This window comes from Limanda limanda, chromosome 6, assembly GCF_963576545.1.
Source record: "Limanda limanda chromosome 6, fLimLim1.1, whole genome shotgun sequence".
NCBI classification, from domain to species: Eukaryota; Metazoa; Chordata; class Actinopteri; order Pleuronectiformes; family Pleuronectidae; genus Limanda; species Limanda limanda.
In genome coordinates, this window is record NC_083641.1 from 1,063,422 (window position 1) to 1,077,199 (window position 13,778).

The 13,778-nt window shown below is 42.9% G+C and overlaps 1 protein-coding gene across 2 annotated transcripts in view; it reads right to left on the reverse strand.

The window, feature by feature from the left end:
• LOC133003300 (unconventional myosin-Ic-like) overlaps positions 1 to 13,778 on the reverse strand; it is a 56,496-nt gene that overhangs the window by 39,036 nt on the left and 3,682 nt on the right. Inside the window, exon 1 of one of the 2 annotated variants that reach the window (XM_061072986.1) lies at positions 12,681 to 12,765. The exons of the other annotated variant lie outside the window; for it this stretch is intronic. The gene's annotated coding sequence lies outside the window, so the exon portion shown is untranslated. Of the gene's footprint in view, positions 1 to 12,680; positions 12,766 to 13,778 lie in introns of those variants that run through there. 2 annotated transcript variants of the gene reach the window in all.

The window sequence follows — 13,778 nt, forward strand, 5'->3', positions numbered from 1 at the left end:
CGAAAGTGTCACAGTGAGGAGATATTAACATATCAAATAAAGTGTGTGTGTGTTTTCTGACATAACTCGCAGTCAGTCAGTTTATAGTGGCACAGCACTGTATTGACACAAGGGGGATCCCATGGGCCAAATACACTCACTCAAACTGTTCCTGTTTCTCTCAGCCTTCTTACTGTGCCTCGCTCTTTCTGCCCTCAATGCTCTGGGTTAAGTGAATCACCAGTCTGCGTGCGTGCGTGTACCCGACCATAGCAGAGTTAGATGTTTCCACTGTGAACAGATGTGACACCGAGACACAAAAGAGTAAAGCAGCAGGCTTGAAATTAAATTAATAAGGGAAACCAAGTTGTAGGTTCTTTTTTTTTTGGTTTAATTCAGACTCACACCAAATAAGGATACACTCCCTGTCCCTCACACACACATATACACACCCACTTTTTTTCCACTGTGGCTGCACTTTGGTCATGCAGGCATCTAAAGAGTCTAGCGTCTTCCATAAAGACAAAATCCTCAGCTGAGCTGGGAAAGCGTATGAACCAGGGGAGGTTACTGATTGTGTGGATGAATGGAGGTGGGCCACATGTCCATTCAAGCCTTTACTGGAGAGTTACAACACACTGGTTCCTCTGCAGTCCTATCAGACTGGTAATAACCTCATAGGCTCTAAATAAACACCCTATTTTAAACTTGAGGTTTTCACAGCTGCTGTACGTGGTTTAAGTTTGACACATGCCGACACACACAAAAGGTACAGAAGCGATTCTATAGATAGTCAAAGAGTAGCTTCAGAAAGTATTCATGCCCCTTCACTTTTAGCACACTTTATTGTGTTAAGGATTCACTTCTTAAACCAAACTGTTTTTGCCCATCAATCTTTATCTAAATTCAATAATCTTTCTTTTAGAAAAGTATTCTATGTCTATAGTAATACTTCAATCTTTAGTCGGGTGAATTTTCTCGAATTTTCTTTGAAAGAACGTGCCCGGAGCCTGCCTGTGGCAAACTGAACTGAACAGGACATAGTTTCAAAAGATATACCTTTCTATATAAAGTCCCCCCAATCCACACTGCATGTCAGGGTAAAAGCCAGACTACGAGGTCCGAGGAACTCTCTGTAGACCTCTGTGATAAACCTGTGGTGAGGTACAGATCAGGGCAAGCTTGTATGCGAGTCTCTACTCTCCCTGTCTACAGGGCAGGTGGTGACTTGCTGAGGGAAGGAACTCAAAACATTGTCAACATTCTGCTTCTCCAACCCACGTTCCCACGATTTTCTACCAGCAGTGCGTATCTTCCCTGCTACTGGTCCGGTCTCTCACTTGTCCTTCAGTGCCTCTTTGTTCTTTTCAACACATCCCCATCTTTTCTTCTACTTATTCTGTCTCTTTTAAAGCTTTCCTGTCCACTTCTATGGACAGAGGGCCTGTAGGTCTTATTTATCTGCAGCAGGCCTTATATGGAGAGGAGTGCTGGGTGTAGGTTAAAACAATGTTGGCCTGGTTGCACTTTGCAGCCCAGCCCATGATTCAGACCCCTACAATAGGCTCATGAACTGAGACAAGCTTATTATACGGATACGGGTTTGAACATCTGATATTCTGGCTGACAAATTAAAGATGAATGAGTTTCATGAAAGTACTATTACTATTGTAACACTTACTGAGAATTGTTTAATATCCTGTCCTGTCAACGTGTTCTGCCAAATATATGGTGGAATTTCTTCTTAATGAAATAGTAAGTAGACATATTTAGGGGACTTATATTTATGAGTGTGTGAATCTGGATTACTTCATTTAAATGTGGTTTCATAGGGGGACTATTGGGCTTTGGCGAAGGTATGTTCTCTACTGAGTGCCATTCTACTTATCTAATCCAATCATCAACTTCATGTTCCCAATGATAGACAAACTTCTAAGAAATCGCAATGATAGACGTACGGTGGCCCGAGATCAACATGGCAATTTAAGGCAACTAATCCAAACAGACAAAACACAACCAAATTCAGACAGTACGAATGAATCTGCGATAGCACTAACACGATAAAACAGAGGGGAGGAGTTGTTCGGGCAGCTTATGTGTTCTTAAATGAATAGTGATGTTTTCTTCATTTGCATGTGTTTTGTCATGCTGCTGAGCTTTCAGGGCCACCATGCAGACAACGACATGCAGCCACTACTGTGAGGAATGCACAAAGTAAACATGGTATTTCATCAGAACTGAGTGACTGCAAAAAATGTGGGACCTATCAACATCCAGACATCACTATCCAGAGCACAGTTATTGTACAGCATCATAACAGCCATAACCGAGTTGCTAAACTTCCAAACAGTGAGTTTCCTGTTTACTCCAAGCACTTCCTCTTAGCTGCTTAGACATTAATAACAGCTGAGCCACAGGACAAAACAAAACTAGAACATTAGAACTAATAAATAAATGTTTACATTATTTTCAAGCCATTTGTTTTACTTCCATCTGTGCCTCTGTTTTTTATCTTCCATTTCTTATCCCTCTATTCTAAATTTAGGGGAAATTAATCTGTAGTTTAGATAACAGGAAAGGGGTGTGGACACCTGCATGTGCACACACACACACACACACACACACACACACACACACACACACACACACACACACACACACACACACACACACACACACACACACACACACACACACACACACACACACACACACACACACACACACACACACACACACACACACACACACACACACACTGTTCAGGAGTCCACAGAGGGGCTTGGTGGAACATATAGTGCTTGAACAGGAGGCAAGAGTTTTTGTTAAAAAGATGAAAAAAATGGAAAAGACAGTAAAGAATTGAGAGGAAGTGTGACAGTTTGGAAAGATGGCTCCTCAGAGACCATCAGTTTCTCATTAAAGAGCTGTTGACGTGTCAGGATCCAACTTAAAACTGACAAATGGATGGGAGTTTATATACGAACTGCTTCAACTCTGAGAGGAATCTCTGGAGAAAGTAACTTAACACAGACCATCTTCCAACGCCAGAGGATAGCTCAGCAATTCGGTCTCAGACACACACTTAATTGTAACATCTCTGGAATCTGCACAGAGATTTATTACACAGGGTTGGGCTGTAGAGACATATTCACAACTGCTCTAAAGGAGGGACACACACACATGTTGGATGCTTTACTGAGAGGATTTCGCCTGACTTCAGTCGTACAAACTTCAGCTGCATCCATGCTCCAATTTTACCTCTCATTTTCATTGAATGTTTCCCACTTACACATGCACACAGCCTCTAGTGAACGAAAGCTCTGACTGGACCAAACCAAAGAATGATAAAATTTTGCTGCAGTGCAAACACACTACTGTTAAGGAGGTTGCGGTCAGCCAGCACATCCCTCACAACACACACACACTATCCTCCCAGCCATGCCCTTGATGGTATGTGCAGATCAACAAATAATAAACTGTAAGATTTACATTTTAAATTGAATGTTAATTATAAACAATATATGTTGATGAATGAGCTTGTGTCCTCTGTGAAGTTCACACCAGTGCCACACCGGCAACAATTTAATCCCACTGGGTACAGATAAACAGTTGTTCCAGCAGAAGATTCCTTCACACACGCGCACGTGAACACGCACACACACACACACATTATTTGTGATTGTTGAGGAGGTATGCCACTCACTCAGCTGTGTTGAGGACGGAAATACCTTCATTAAGAACCAACTGGGAAATCCTGGTTGAGTGGGAGTTTTACATGCTGACCAATACATTTGTAAAGAAATTTCACAATATGAGGAAGTCTGACTAAAAATGTTTAATACCAGTGAACATGTGTCTACAGCCTAGCAGCTCTGTAAGGCTGCTTTGACCAAAATGCTGAAGTCAGCGTGCTTATGTGTTCACAATGACAAAGCAACGTGCTGATGTTGAGCAGGTATAATGTTTTCTGTTTTCACATCATAGTCAAGAGTGTTAGCCTGCTAACATTTGTTGATTAGCACAAAACACTAAATACAGCAGACACTGGTGTTTTGCATAAACTAATTCATAAATCAAAGTGTTAGACAGATTAACATATTGGGCAAATATAGAGTGTCCCCCTTTGACCTGCTGGTGGCACTTAAGTAAAGTCACCAAACAGAAGTTGAGATATTCCACTTACAGCCAAAAATGTCAACCTGCTTTAGAGCTACAGGGTGGGGAGACTCAGGATGACTCATCTCATGAGGACCATGAATGTCTGAACAAAATTTCAGCGCAATCCATGAGGTGGATTCAGTCTGGATCAAATAAAGATGATGGACGACCAACCAAACAAAATACAATTCTTAGAGCAATGTTGTCCTGCTAAAAATGAAATGTGAAACACACTTTTCAGGCTGAAAATAAGTTTATTAACCACAGCAGGAAACGCAGGACGTGCAGCCATGGAAAAGATTACGACAGGGGTGAATATTAACCACCTAAGCCAGAGAGTGAGGCAGTTTCCACAGAAGGTTAATGCAACACTACAAGTGAGGGCGAGTGGGCTGATAAGGATTTCACATGGCACCAAGATAGCCTGTCCTTTATGCACTTTACTATCTTTGTCAACTTTGTCATTTACAGCTCACTAAGGGCGTTACCCTTTATGCGTTGCACCTTATACATGCTGGGATACAAACCAGCAGATGTCCACCTTCAATATCATATAGAAGGATAGAGTATAGGGGTGGATGGATATTGCTTAGATATCAGTATTAGACATCAGTCAAATTTGTATTTGCACCACCCACTCTAATCTCATTCATCGGCTGTGTTTGCATTCCTGGCTGCTTTCGCTCTTTGTGTTGGTATCTAATGCTTTCATGCCATATTTCCTTTTTCGTTTCTAAACAACACCACCCTAAGTTATATTACATGTCTATTATTATTACATTTCTCACATTCTTCCTCTCGCTCTTATTTCATGTCAATCCTCGCCCTTCTCCTCTAAATCCATCTCTCTTTCTCTATCCAGGTCCAAGGCCACACCTTCCTGTACTGTGCTGACATTATCAAAGCTCCATGGAAAGACCTGGTTAAAGGTTAACAAACAGTACTGCGTGAGAGAGTAAGCCCTTATAACCTTAACAATTAAATCATGAATAGGCTGCATTTAAATAGCACCATATTCCCGGCTGACTAAATGATGCTGGTGTTTGCTGTATTGTCCCCATAGGAAAGGGTTTTGGAAACACACATACACATAGACTCAATAAAGAACTCCTGTTGCATTGCAGAACTGGATTCTTCTTGATCTGCAATAAGACCAAATATAATCATGATGAAAATAATTGTTTTGCGTGTGGACTAAAGGCAGAAGTTGATGGATGGTATAAATAACGTCTATGTAAGCCATATCCTGTTAACAGTTTAGCTCACTAGTGGACTGCTGGCTGTCCCGCTCAGAGAGTTTGTTTTTAACATTTTTATCAAATTAAATTATGTTGTATCCTGAGAACAAAATGTAAACAGCTCAGTAATGGTCGACCATTAGGCTTTTCAATGGCCTATGCTGATATTCAGAGAGCTTGGCTGATGGAATGTAAATAAATATTATGCTGTTTGTATTTATAACATCTGATCAAATACAACAATCTAACAAATAATAACAAATGAGACACAAAATTGCTGAACTAATGTTAAGAGAATTATTTCTTTGATGATAATTTGTGTCTGTTGGATTCTGCTTGTGTGAGGGGTCATGTTTCAACAAACACTGAGATTTGCCTTTTGTGTGATATCACAACAAACACAGAGGGTGTGGTTCTGTCTCAACACTCGACAGTATGGTCTGGAAGAGGTTGGAAAATAACAGGTAGGCGACGTACACAGGAGAGGAACTGACATAATTACAGGTATGATGTGGTACAATCCAGAGGGCTCAGGTAAGTTTGTCATGATTACAATGATGAGCGGAGAAGGAGGAGGGACGATCAAACACTCATTGAGTGTACAAAACACAAATACTCATCAGAACATGCTGAACAGGCAAAGAATAAGCTGGTTGTAAGTGGTGAATACTTATAACTCAATAACAAAAGGTGTTCCTCATATATTATCCAGCATGGGGATATTTACAGGTGTCATGGGTATATTGTAGGATGGTCAGACACAGTTTACTGAGGGATTTCTCCTCCTCAGACCACCTACCTTCTCCATGTGTGAGAGGCAGGGCTGGAATACAATGACTCACATTAAATAGGCATTCAAATAAACATCAGTCAGTCTATTATTGTACATGGATTATTTGTTTTAACTCAAGTGGGGCCAAGTGGTTGAGGAACATCCAACAGATTTCAGGAAAAACTAAAGAGTGGTGCTGTGATGTCCCTGTAAAATTTCTAAAATAGACCCAAAGCACATAAACAAACACAAACACAAACACAAACACAAACACAAACACACACACACACACACACACACACACACACACACACACACACACACACACACACACACACACACAAGATGTGCAAGAGCAAGTGAAATAGGATTAACACTTATCTTTCATTATCTGGTTAATCTGAGTGAAGGTGTGCCGCTAAGGGCGAGTGGGACAGTGTATAACTGAACAAGATTAGGAAGTGAGCTAGTCAGCACTGTTGCAGATAAATATGAATGAACAGTTTCATTGTCTCAGCTGATGCCAACATCATTCTGTCAGATGAGAATGTGGCAAAGCAAGAAACTCATGAAATGGACTCAAAATTGCCCCTTCAAGCCTTCTTCTTTTTATTGCCAAGGATACATGCAGTTATTACTTAAAAACCACATGCAGCTCCATTGTCCTGCAGGTTTAAGTTCCACTCTACTGACTTTTAAGACTCAAGAATAAAGCGAACATATACAGTAAATCCTTATATCATATAACTCCTGAACAGGTTCAGCAAGTAAGTGACGAAATTAATCTAAACCCAAGAAGACAAATTGAAAATTATACGAGATCCTTTTCAAAGCCCTTGTCATATTGCATTCATACATGAGTCATTTGAGGACTTCCCATATCCTGCAGACACACTGCATGTACAAAAATGGCAATGAGCCTGGCATGGAGTTTGACTCATTTCCAGGGTGGTTTCCACTCCCACAGCAGTCAAGGCTGTAATACTGAAGAGAAGTAGGACTCAGTCACTCACTTTATTCCCAGCATTTAGGGCGGGGCTGGCTCTACCGCCGGGCTAGCTCTGGGATGTGGGAAATAATCGCATGGAAAAGCAAAAGCAGCTGCCCACAGCAGCAGGATAAAAGCGACCAGACATACACACATAAAAACTGTACACACACCCTCAAATGCTGCGAGTCATCATCATACAGGTAACACATATTATGAGTCACCGCCAAACACGTACTCTCATTATCTCCATTCAACTAGACCAGGGGTGCCCAATAAGTCGATCACGATTGACCGGGCAGTGTGGGTCGATCGCACGACTGGACAAGAGGCAGTCACGTGGACGCTCCGGCGCACGTACCCCCTCTTTTTTTAGCCACTGCCACCACGCAAAAAGTTATCAAGTAATTTTCTGACGGTTGCCTTTTACTTTTACCGTAGTCACTTTCAGGTAAGATATCTGTACTTTTACTCAAGTATGGCTTTGAAGTACTTTATACACCACTGGTTGTGGGACGTATCTGTTGCAAGTGTTACCTGCTCTTGTGAACTTTTCCAGGATTACCAACCCTAGCTTTAATTCAGACCAGTTTACAACACCATGTAATCAAGGTTTTTCAAAGCAGCTTATGAATTAGTGTGCATGAGGGTGAACACTTATATTTCGTAACCACTCAAGTTGTGAAAGGGAAATTAAGCCTTAGAAAGATTTATGCACATTAAAATAAGTGAATACACTGATTTAATCTAATCAACCACTAGATCTCTGCTTGAGGCAAACATGTTCTCAAATAGTAAAACACCCTGTAATGTAAATGCTGCTTATTACCTATATCCGTATCTCTCCGTCTCCTATGTCTGCCCGGCAGAGCTGAGAATCAATAACCATCCCATCCATTGTCCCGAACACATTCCCAACTCAATGTGTGACTCAACTCCCCATGTCCTCACAGTCTGTATCAGCAGTAGTCATCATTTAAACAAGCTCCAACACAAACCAACAACACTATGACATCAATTTATGCATGACTTAGCCCGATCTTTGACTTATCTCAGTCTCATTCCTTAGTTTTACTGTCTTTTTTTTTTCAAGATCAGATATTAACCTGTTTGTTTCATTAACCTCAGATGGAGATTCCCCCATGATCAACAAATACTGCAAATGGTTGAGAAACTGTCATAGAATATAAAATAATATAACTGTTCTTTTTTACAGCTCTTACTGTAGCTTCAAAGGCTTGGCAATAAAATGTTAACAATTATTCAAGTTCAAAGGCAATGAATCCACTCTGTACTAAGAAATGCTGTTGCATTGGGACCTTATCAGTCCTATTCTAGGCTTAGTCTAGTGTGGTATCAGTACTAAACGTTATCAGAGCTCCATGTCCAAGGCCCTTCACGTAACTCAATGGTTGGGTTCACACTGTAGTCACAGATTCCTGGTCTTAAACTGGGCATGGCTGTGATATGACATAGAACAGCTGTAGAACCCATTAGTGAAGTTATACATAGAGTTTCGCAATTTTAGTCATAAGCTAGTATGCACTACGCCTGTTCTCCTTTTCCTGCCCGCTCTCCTACTTCTCCCATTAAAAGGTAGTATAAACGGTTTCCTCAAGGATTAGTTTGACAGTTTGGGAAATACAAGTTCAGTTTTTTGTAGGATACCACTTTTGTCTGGGTGCAAAATATATGGCTACATCTAGCAGGTGGTTAGCATAAAAGACAGGAATCTGGGGGGAAACAGCTTGGCTCGGTCCAGGGTAAAAAAAAATCTAGCTACCAGCATCTGTAAAGCTCATTAATGAACATGCTATATGTTTGTTAAAGCTGTTTCAAAAGCACAAGCTAAGCTAACCTGCAAATAAGTGGATTGTCTAAAATATCGAACTATCCCTAATACATCTCTCACTAATTTCAATAATATGTTTGTAATATTTCTATGAACAAGATAATAACCAACCCAAAAAAGACTTTCAGTCTCTGCGGGAAAACAATGTTTTCTACCCACTGGGATTAGTAGAAAATCCATTGGCCCTACATATAGAGAGAAGTATTTTTCGCTGCAAACTAAATGGAGAAATGGTAAAATCTCTGAATCAAAAAAAGCGTAAGTATGTGCAGGTGGCCAGGGGGGAGTCACTTACTCACTGGCTTCCTACCTACAAACTGGGCCAGTGTTTTGCCCACTTCTTTCATTTGTATGGTGTAAATTTCTTCATCATGGCGGCGGTATCTTTAGCAGACATGTCATGTGTTGATGGCCACTAGTTTGACATGACAGGTGCACACTAAAAGGTCATGAAAGTGGAAATAAATCCCCTGCTGAGCAGTTCTGATAACACAGGTCAATATACATGTGTAAGAAAAGACATGCATGCAAGAGTGTCTCTCCTGTTGTAGAGGTGATGGTGGCAGTCTGGCCATCAGGTGTATCCTATGGGTTCCACCTAAAGGCTCTTATATACTACTACGTGTCCGTTTCTCGGAGAGGTCTCAGCGGGAGACAAAGAGTCTTTTTGATTTTTACTTCTCCGTCAGTCTACGTCCGGAAAAAATTCACCGCCAAACCCATAGGTGGCGCAACGGAAGACGAGCTCAGAGAAGCCTACCCCATTTGGGAAGAAGAAGTCCACGTGTCTCTGTTGACATGTTAGCTTGCGTCCCACACACTGAACCATGGCAACTAACAGAACTAAATAAAGTGACACCCAGCGGGTCAAAATGCTGATGTAATCGTTTCTTAGCGCAGCGGTTCCCCGGTCTTGTTTCCGAACTGTGTTGCTGATTCCACAGCTTGAATCTGCTTGAGGCTACATGTAGCTAGAAGCTACACGGACCTAGCTCCCCCCAGCTTCCACACACAGTCAGCAGGGACTCCCGACACTAACTACTACTATCCAGTGTTTGCTTCTAACCTGACGGTATTATAGAAACAGTGTCATGATAGAAGTGGAATTAAAGTCGTGACGGCGGGTTCTTGCACTGTTACCACCGCAGTTAGCATGGTGGCTAGCCTAGCCCGCTAGCGCCGTTTTGAAAGCTCGTTCTAACCGTATGTGACCATGCACACATGCCCTCAGTGCTCTAACGAGCCACCGTCAGCCGGACAACTCCGCTGGCTTAACACACACGTCACATTAATCGTAGAATCATAGTTGTGTTCGTGTTTGTTGCTACATGTAAACAGGAAGTTTGAGGTCCGGAAATACGGAAATGACGTCATACGGAAATTATGTCGTTCGCGGACCAATCACAGCCAAGAGCGGTCCGTCGGGTCTCCAACATGAAGACGGATAGTTAGAAAAATCAGACGTGTACGAAAAGCTGTCCGACGCCCTTGGAGTGGACGTTTCACGACGGATAGGGCGGTCTTATCTGTCCGTAATTGAAAAAACGGAGAGGCATTAATTGGCCTTAACATGTAACTGAGAGATGACCGGGAGAACCTTCACCCTGTTAACATCAGTTCCTGTGTCAAACTAAATAAAGTGACACGCTCCCCATAGTAGGGTCCAGGGATTCAGCAGTTTACCTCTCCAACATGTCCATACTTGTTTAACTGTGGTTTAGTAAAGATAGGAATCTTCCATGAAGCAATCCACTAACTTCAATAAAAATGAAAGCAAAGTCGGATAAAAAGTCAAACAACTGGGTAGGAGCAAAATATCTACTTTCCCTCAATCTGTAAAACCTCCTCAAGTAAAATGAAAAAGACAATCATAAGCATTTGTGTTGGATTATTCTTACATTGATGTGAGCATCTTGCAACATACAAAACCAATTCACAAGCCCTTTTTATTCTATTTATGCTTACATTGGTACTATCTATACATAGAGAAAGCCTCACTGTGTAGAAGCAGGCAGACTTTGAGGGTGATTCTCATTCTAATCCCAAATTTCCCAACACCACTCTAACCAAAACAGCCACGGTCCAGAAATACCATGAAAAAACACAGCCCGTCGAGACTAAAAACAGCCTGAAGCACAGCACTGAGGGAAAAATCTGCCTTCGTGCATCTGCACAAAATCTGTCCAATGGAAACAGCAGCTAAGTGAAACTCACCGGGGAGTCCACAACTCATGCATCTGCTTTGGAAAAATATATTGACAACAGTACATCGATGTGCGTTTTGTTCCAAGCTGGATAATAGTGCAGGGCTATCACGCTAAATTCTGTGCATTCAGTGTAAATGGCCACAGATGTTCTTGGAGTACTCAGCTGTCATCTTAAGAAGCTTAAATCACATTTACAGCAGAGTGACAGGCAGAGTGCCTGGAGGTCCAGCCCTCCACATGACCTCCAAGCAACAGGTCAGCTGCCCTAAGCAACTTGAACCCAGATGAATATCCTGCCGATGCTGACTCATTTCTTTGCACGCCCCTCCCTATGTGCCTGTGTTTTGGCATGAACAAGTTGCATGGTATGCCAGGTGCCTTGTTCCCTTGTGTTTACTTCATGTCCAAACCCCACACACATTAACAGGTGGACAGGCTTGTTGACAAAGCCTTTGACATACACAGAGTAACTTTCTCAGGGAGAGCTGGGACAGCTGAAGTCAGGCCAGCTGCTGGCAAGGCTGCAAGGGGGCTTTAAAGTTGCAGGGGATGGGACGAGCTCAGTTTAGCTGCTTTTTTCATTTGTGGACACAGGTTTGCTTGCATTTCAGAAAGAAACTGCCATCACTTCAGTGATCAATACAACTATGATAGAGAGGATTACCAACTATTCATCTACCACAACAATACAGATGATGGCTGTTTTTCTGCACTTTAAATCAACGAGAGGGAGAGAGGCTGTGAGATTAGCCATTTAGTGAACTGTCTTAATCTGTGTCTGTCTGGCGTCCACAAAAAGACTGGACCCAACTTGTTGACTGGAGTTTCAGGCGACGTGACGAATCAGTACGTGGCTGAGAGTTGACCACACCGCACTCAGAGGACACCGGGAAGCGGCAAGTCCTGAACCACACGTCACTCAAACATACCCATCATTTCTTATTATTAGCCAACTGCTCTATATATTCTACGGAAGATATGCTCAGAAACTACGGCTAGCATAGGTTCTTTAAATCGGCATCGACACAATCCAAATAAAGTCGTCAACTTCTGGTCTGAGCTACGCCTGTTCGCAGTAACCTCTGAAGTATCTCCACGCTGAGAGGTGCAGTCTGAGGAGTAACAGGGAGAAGGTCACGTGTAAACGCGTTAATAGCGTCTAAGAAACAGACCATTCAAACGTTAAAAACACGCAGACCTCCTCAGTGACTGTCAGTGATTTGTCGTAGCCCTCGATCGCGTGTTTTCACGCGTAAATCGGTTGCTAACCGGCCGCACAGCGGTAAATTGTCCTATTTTTGAATGGAATATGGTGAAGCCCTATCGCCATATGGCACACATCAAGTCACTCATGCTACAAATCCCACAGCAGAAACTTCCCAGAGACACAACTCGCCAGTAACAGTGACCAGTGAACAGATAGCATCAACACGGGGGAGCTAACAGTACGTGGACAGGCTCAGGTATTAGGAGCGAATCTTACCTTAAAAACAGCCGAGGTCAAACACGGTCTCTTCTTTCACTGGGCTCGTATCGTCCACACAGCGGAGTGGAGGTTTGTGAGTCCGCCGGTGACTGTGTGTGTGTGTGTGTGTGTGTGTGTGTGTGTGTGTGTGTGTGTGTGTGTGTGTCTGACAGAGGAGGGTGCCGCTGAGGGTGTGTGTGTGTGTGTGTGTGTGAATGAGTGACTGAGTCCTGCGGGGTTTCTCCCTCCGGACCCTCCCACAGCAGCGCTTGCACCGCGGGCTCTGACCGCCTGTCACCGCCGAGGCTTCCCTCCAGACCGCTGCCCCTCAGGAGGACCGCACCCCCCCCCCTCCGGTGGTCCACCGGGTCAGCCACAGCCACTCCACACTATATGTACTGGTGTTAATGTGAACAACTATGGAAGTGTGTGAGGTTTCAATGTGACTTCAACCTCCCATGGGAGTGGTGTGGTCGTGTCCACCTTCCTTTTCTTTCACTGTCCTGCTGCACCACCAGGAAGTTCAGCGACACGTCCCACTTCCCCAGCGAGGCTTGAATTCAGCTGTGATCGGTTATTTTACTGTAAAATGGACGATAAAGCCTTTGGAGTTTGGTGCGAGGCTAATGTGGAACAATAATATACATGTAGGAGAGTGTGTGCGTGTGTGTGTGTGTGTGTGTGTGTGTGTGTGGGGGGGGGGTAACAATCTGCACACACGGAAGCTAAACTCTATTCAAATATGTCCACATTTACTTTTCGATACCCATTCGCAAACTTGCACACGAGGCTGGACATGAGTGACAGCCCCACATTATATCAGGAGAAATCAGAGGAAAGAACGGCATCAATCGGCGTTTTAAAAAATATAATCAATTCATTCATTCATTCATTAATAATAACCACATCTGGAAGGGGCGTTGCACTACATACTAGTCCACCTCCTCCACATGCAGATGTCATCCAGCTGTGAATTACACCACAGTTGCAAAATAAAGTGCCAAGGTTGCGAGAAGCTGTGCAACAAGAACTAGTGACATCAATTTGGAAGAGTTCTCGTCCCCTCTGCTGTTCCAAGAGGCGTCACTGCACCTCCTGTCGCTGCAGACTGAGTGA